Raw genomic sequence first — 7409 nt, 5'->3', positions numbered from 1 at the left:
TGCGCTAGATATGGGCATCCTATAAAAGAGTCAAAGAAGCAGCCTACAGTAACTTAACCTTGTTTTCTCTCTCAAATTCTTCCCTTAAGTTTTTTTTTTTAATAAGTTATGCACACACCCTAATCTTCTCTGAACTTATCACCAGTTCAAAGCCCTTTTCTATAAGCTATTTTTGGTTCAAAGCCACTAGTTCTAACACCATAAAACTTAATAGACAATTAGACATAGAGTTAATGATTATTTTAAGGCTATTTCCATCAGATGATGACTTTTGTTATCAAATATCTCTCTATCCTTGGTTTAGGAAGAGTAATTGTTTGGGTTCATTTTAGGGGGTTGTTTGTATTAATCTGGGTTTGTTTTAGGGGAAAGGATAAATCTGTCTTATTTGCTCCATCCTTATATATTGTCATCATTCTAGAACGAAACAGCTCAATATTTAGGGCCAATATGTTCCATCCCAACACATATAACAAAACACTGTTTTTTTTAATTAACAAGTTACACAAGCACTCACATAGTCATGAACCCATGACTTCACCATTCATCCCATTATTATGCACAAGATGACATGATTAGGAAGATACCTCATCCAACCATTTCACAAGTTCCAGGTAGGTTTCTCCAAAAGAAGCATTTTGCTCCTCACTAGTCATCTTTGCCTCCGGATACTCTGACAAGACCTTCATTCACACACATAGTCAGATAATGGTCTTTCTTGGAAGCGAAGACAAAGATAAAATGATGCGCGCGCGCACGCGTGCACACACACACACACACACACACACACATATATATATAAAAGTAGAGACTTCATATGGGAAAGCATGAGGTTCTACCAAGTGGCACATTGTATGACATTCTTTTTATTTAGGCTTTCACCTCAATTAAGTTTAGCATTTATGTCAAACTATTAAGTAATGACAAATGCATTTATTTCAATGTATTGATAAAATTCAAAGAATTTGTATACATTTATAAGTTTACATGCTTTGAATTGATACGGATGGATCTAAAAAGTCATGGAAATGTAGGAATTAAAAAAACTTTTCAATTTTCTACATAAGACTAACTTCAATGCAGAATTGCAAGAGTCAGATTCAATGAATTGGGTAAATATTATTTGTCTCCACATTTTTCCAATATAAGTCCCCATTTCCATTGGACTTAAAAATTAAACTTCCATAATTTTCTCACAAAATCTTTGTTTTTCTTCTTGAAAGGTATGTTAATTTTCAAAATATTACGTATGTCTTAAATATTTTGTTTAGATTTTATGTATACATTTTTACTTATGTAGCATTGTAATTTATTTAGGCTTATTTTTTCATATTATGTTCCAATTTATATTTTTGGTTTTCTGTGTAATACATATACTTGGTAAGGATATATTTTTGGTTACTTTTAGTTCAATTAAAATTTAGAGATTAAATTGTGATATTATTGCATCACTATGGCATTATTTTTTTTGTTATTGTATTATGAAATTCTAGAAGTTTTTATAACTAATTGATATATAAAACATAAATAATACAAGAAAGACATTTAGGAACCAACAGATCTGTAGGTGACAATGTGAACTATGATCTAGTGACATTTCTTGGTTGCATGAATTAGAGGAATTTTCCCCCCAATGTATTTAGTTTGAATTTAGTTTTAGTGGAAAACCTCATAGATTAAGTGTGACTAACAATAATAGTATTCATGAAATCAATGGGTCATAAATAATTTTTTACAAAATTTATCAAAATGCATTGCGCATCACATGGGATATCGGCTAGTTTTAAAAAAATTAAAAACCATAAACAATTATTGTGAAGTAACAAGAGATGTGTATGCCAGTACACCTCCCCATACTTGCTTCAACTGAAAGGATAGCATAGTCTTCAATTTGTCCCTGTAAAGTTGTGATTTCCAACTAGCCTTTGTTGGCTTTAATTCTGTGCCAAATTTGATTGTATTTTCTTCAATCATTTCCTTGTATTTATGTGGGTTTAATTGTAAGGGATGAGTGTGAGAGATTGGTGAAGAATCAAGCGTTCGAGAAAGGCCATCTCACGAGATACCTGCGAGAAGCTCACGGCTAGCTCGTGAGAAGCTCATGACTAACTCGCGAGAAGCTCGCAAGAAGAGTAACCAGGGAAAGGCCACATGTGAAACATATGACTAGAAGTTGAAGAGCCATGGCAAGCTGTCAAATTCACGAGTACTTTACGAGAAAGGCCATCTCATGAGGTACCCGCAAAAATCTTTGTTTGGTAAAAAGAAAAAGTGTTTTACTAAATTCTTTACCCACATTATAAATATCCTCATTACCCCCGAAATGTAAAGAGTGCTTTTCAGAGAGAAAACCCTAGCAAAAACACTTGAGAGTTAGAGATTGTTTACCCACAATCATCTACACATTTTCTCTTAGTTTTACTCTACTCCTACCTCTCTGTCTCTACATCCTTGAGAGGTTCTTAGCCCAAACACTTACCACACTCAATTTGAGTATTGAGTCAAGTTTTGGTGCCTTTGGGAAGCATTGGAAGGAGCCATTAAGTAGCAGATGCAATCGAGTTGAATTGTGGGATCTGGAAAGCTAGTAAAGACATGACTCCAAAAAGTCCATTGGTAGCAGGAGCTTGGAGGGCTCAAGTACGTGGGGTAGACTAGACTTGGAGGGTCTTTTGTTATTCGTGTCATCTAACTTTATTCACTAGTGGATCCATTTCGACTTGGACGGTCACGAAGAGGTTTTTCGCCAAGTTCTTCGGTTTTCTCTTCAATAACACGTCTTGGTGTTATCTTGTGTTTGCATCTCTCTTCCCTACTCTTTAAGCTTTTCATTTGTTGTTCATTGTGGTTGGATATAGCTTAGAGTAGTGTTACCGATTTATTGCGCATATTTAGTCTTATTCCACACTTTGTTAAGTTAGTGTAAAAGCAATTTTGTACGTTTTTAGACCTCTATAAATTAGATTGTTTAACCTAATTAATTAACCAAGTGAATACTTAGGTTTATTATTTAGATCTAGGTTAAAACAATAACAATCATATCATGTAAAGCAGCGGAAATATAAGAACACAATGATATGATAACCCAAGAAAACCATACCGGTAAAAAACCTAAGGAGGATTTAACCGAGCTATCCTCAAGGTAAAACTGAATCCACTATGAAAGAATTGAGGTTTACACAATAGTGACTTAGACCACTAACATCCTATTGCTACCTCGAGTAGGAAACTTACTATCACGACCACATGGCCGCTCTGAGTCAACGAACTACTTCTTTCTTGAATTCCCAGCAAGCACAAGCACTCCCGCTTGTATATCTTTAAGCTCTTAATGCAGCAACTGAATGATCATCAAGTTCTTGATATCAATCAATATCTTGACATCAATCAATATCTTGATAATCCTAAGTGTATGTGAAGACAAACACTTCTAGATCTCACAAGAGATTCACACACACACATAAAGAACAAAAAAGACTTTAGAGAGCTTTTGGGTACAAACCCTAGATACAAAAAAAGGCACACTCTTCTCTCTCTTAGAAGCCTATAAAAACGTGCTTAGGGTTTCCTTTATATAGTAGGAGAAGTAGATCTAAAACTCTAATCCTTAATGGGCTTGAGCTGAGTTGGAAAAATCTGCAGAAAAATAATCTGCATGACTTTCAATCGGTTGAGTCTAATTCTCGATCGATCGAGCCAGGCACAATTGCACATTAAATTCTACAGCAACTCGATTCCAACTTTACATATAAGACACATACTTTGAGTAGTCTAAACAAAACTAAAATGTTTTGATCATGGTTTGCCAACATTACAAATTAGTGTTCTAATACATTTAAACCTAAAGGTTTTAGAACCTAACAAATTTAGCAGTAATTTTAAAATTGGGGTCTGAACAAGCTTTAGTGTTTTCACACTAATTTGAACTTTCAATCCCAATCATGCCTAAGGTGCAAAATAAAACACGCAAAGATTATGAAGATGAAACAGGCACATCTACTTCCACATTTACTATAACTGAAACATGCTATATTAAATATAAAATGTGCAACCTATAACCTATACAATGAAATAGCTACAAGGTAACATAAACGGGTGAAGAATCTGCTGCAAAGCTAACTCATAACCTTGACCATCATAGTTATGTCAACTGCAAATAGATGTTGGCAACCATACAAGCCAGTTGCATTAAAAATTATAACTTAACTACATTAATTCTTCATGTTTTTTGATAAGTTAAATTAATACTTCATTGTTAGCAAGAAAAAATCCAGTTGCTGAATAAATTATGTTAAAATCAACTGGTATGGCATCACAAAATCCATCTCATACAACAAAGAAAGAAGCCAGGAAAAAATAGTAAAAATTATTAAATGACAATAACTAGACTAGTAGCAACGTCAATTAAGTGATAGTCAGTGACACATCAGTGAAATGGAAAAAATTCCTTAAGAGAAATATAGAAGTAAAAATTAAAATAAATAAATAAATAAATAAAATCCTAGCAATGGCAACAGCAGCAACACCGGTCACAACCCAGGTATGGACACAGGAGAAGTTGATCCAGCAATTCTTGAAAAACTAGGATACATGGCAGGGATATGGCTATTAATTGATACATATTTTTAGGTTATTTTATACATATTTAGGCATATAGTTTATATTTATTTTAGATTTTTTAAAATAAGTAAAAGCCATAAAAACGTTTAATAACATATTAAGAATTAATTTAAAAACAAAAATAGATGACAAAGAAGTACAATGAATCTTTATCAAAAGAGCTGATGATGAGATTATGGCTTGCAGTACTAATTTTGTGGTGAAGAAGGCATTACATAATTATAGCACCACTAGATAATTGGTGCCTGCATCATGGTATAGAAAAAGCTGAAGAAAAAGACGGTTAATTCCGGCACTGCAGACATCAGTGTCAACCATAGTGGTAGCAACGGTGAGAGACTCAAAGTGCTACAGACAAATGCCATTAATTTGGTTGTGTTAGTGGCCATGGATTTGGACATGGACATGGACATGGAGGTAGAAATGATGATCATAATAAAATGGCAATGGTTCTAGCAGCATAACAAGGATTACAAGAATGGCGATAATGCTATGGCGGTGATAACAGCAGTGGTAATTGACAAGAGTATAAAACCATGAGAATGACCAAAAGCTAAGAAGCACAGACACGCCGAGGGCACTTCTACATGCGAGTTCTAATGGGAATATGTACGAAATTTCCAGACCTGTGAGATGCAAAAATAGAGAAAAAATATACGCTATAGAGAAATAATCACATACAAGACAGTATTTACGTGATTCAGTAATTTGCCTACGTCCACAGAATTGCAAGGATTTCACTCCAAAACAACAGTTTTTATATCTTGCGCCTAGGATTCACAATGGGCCTATTTGGCCAAGCCTCCGTTTCATGGACTAAGCCTCAGAAAATCTCCCATTAAAAACTATAACAACATTATTTGTGGCCAGGGTCATAATTCGGATCAAACACAATTAGGCTTCACAAAGCCCAACAAATCTCCCACTTGGAGACTAGTTCAATCACCAACATTAACCGCAATCCTCCAAAGACAATCTCTCATTATTGCAAGTCATCCTCCTGTCCTCAAGCTAGAAGACCAATTGAAGTTGCACATAGCTTCAATTTCTCAGTAGTGACACCCTTAGTCAACGTGTCTGTTAGGTTCTTAGATCCACAAATCTTCTCAAGTATTACTAGTTTATCTACAACAAGGTAATGGATAAAATGGTATCTCATCTGTATATGCTTCGACTTTGAACAAAAAACCGAATTTTTAGTAAGAAAAATTGCATTCTGACTATCATTGTGTAGAATGCCCAACTCCTGCTTCTTACCCAATTCATCCAAGAAGCTATGTAGCCAAATCATCTCCTTTCCAGCTTCGGTTGTTGCAAAATACTCAGCTTCTGTAGTAGATAGAGCAACAATCTTTTGTAGATTTGAAGCCCAAGATATAGTTGTACCACCTAGAGTAAATAAAAACCCAATAGTACTCTTTCTAGTATCAATATCACCTGCTAAATCAGCATCTACATAACCCTACAATTTCAAACTCGCACCTGTGTAGCAAAGACATGTATCTGTTGAGCCTCTAAGATACCTCAGAATCCACTTGACTGCCTCCGAATGATGCTTCCCTGGACTACTTATATATTTACTCACAACTCCCACTGCATGTGCAATGTTTGACCCTGTACACACCATAGCATACATCAAGCTACCAATAGCTGAGGTATAAAGCACCTTGCTCATATGGTCCCTTTCTTCTTTTGTCTTTGGTGACTATTCTTTACTTAGTTTGAAATGACTACCCAATGGTGTGCTCACTAGTTTAGCTTCATTCATGTTGAACCTACTGAGAATCTTCTTCACGTATTCTGCATGTGAAAGCTTCAATGTACCATTAGCCTTATCTCTAATGATTCTTATACCAAAGATTTGTTTTGCAGCTCCCAAATCCTTCATTACAAACTATTTTGACAATTGCTTTTTCAGATTATTAATCTCCTCAATGCTAGAACCTGCAATGAGCATATCATCCACATACAACAGTAAAATGATATAAGAATTTTCAAAGAACTTAACATAGCAACAGTGATTAGATTCATATCTCTTGAACCCAGTTCTATTCATAAAACTATCAAATTTCTTGTACCATTGTCTTGGAGCTCGCTTTAGGCCATACAAGCTCTTTTTCAGTTTGCAGACCAGACTCTCTTGTCCCTGAACAATAAACCCTTCTAGCTGACTCATGTAAATGTCTTCCTCCAAGTCACCATAAAGGAATGCTGTCTTCACATCTAACTGCTCGAGATGTAGATTCTCTATAGTCACCATTCCCAGTACCAATCTAATTGTTGACATCTTTACAACTGGAGAAAATATTTATGAATAGTCGATGCCCTTCTTTTGCTGGAACCCTTTGACAACTAATCAGGCCTTGTAGCGTTTGCTACCATCATGCTCATTCTTTATTTTGTATACCCACATGTTGTGCAAAGCCGTCTTTCCTTCTGACAATTCAATCATGTACGTCTTTAGACCCCTTAAAAATAATAGATTAACCTAGTTATTTAGCCAAGTTATAAACTTAGGTAAATTATGCAAATCTAGGTTAACACAAATATATCATATCATGCAAAGCAGTGGAAATATAAAGAACACAATGATATGATGACCCAGGAAAACCAAATCGGTAAAAAACCGGGGGAGGATTTAACCTAGCTATCCTCAAGGTAAAACTGAATCCACTATGAAAGAATCAAATTTTGTACAATAGTGACTTAGACCACTAATATCCTATAGCTACCCACCAGTAGAAAACTTACTGACACAACCACGTGCAAGCTCCGAGACCACGGACTCC

This window comes from Castanea sativa, chromosome 12 (genome assembly GCF_040712315.1).
Source record: "Castanea sativa cultivar Marrone di Chiusa Pesio chromosome 12, ASM4071231v1".
Classification (NCBI taxonomy): domain Eukaryota; kingdom Viridiplantae; phylum Streptophyta; class Magnoliopsida; order Fagales; family Fagaceae; genus Castanea; species Castanea sativa.
This window is presented reverse-complemented; position numbering follows the sequence as displayed.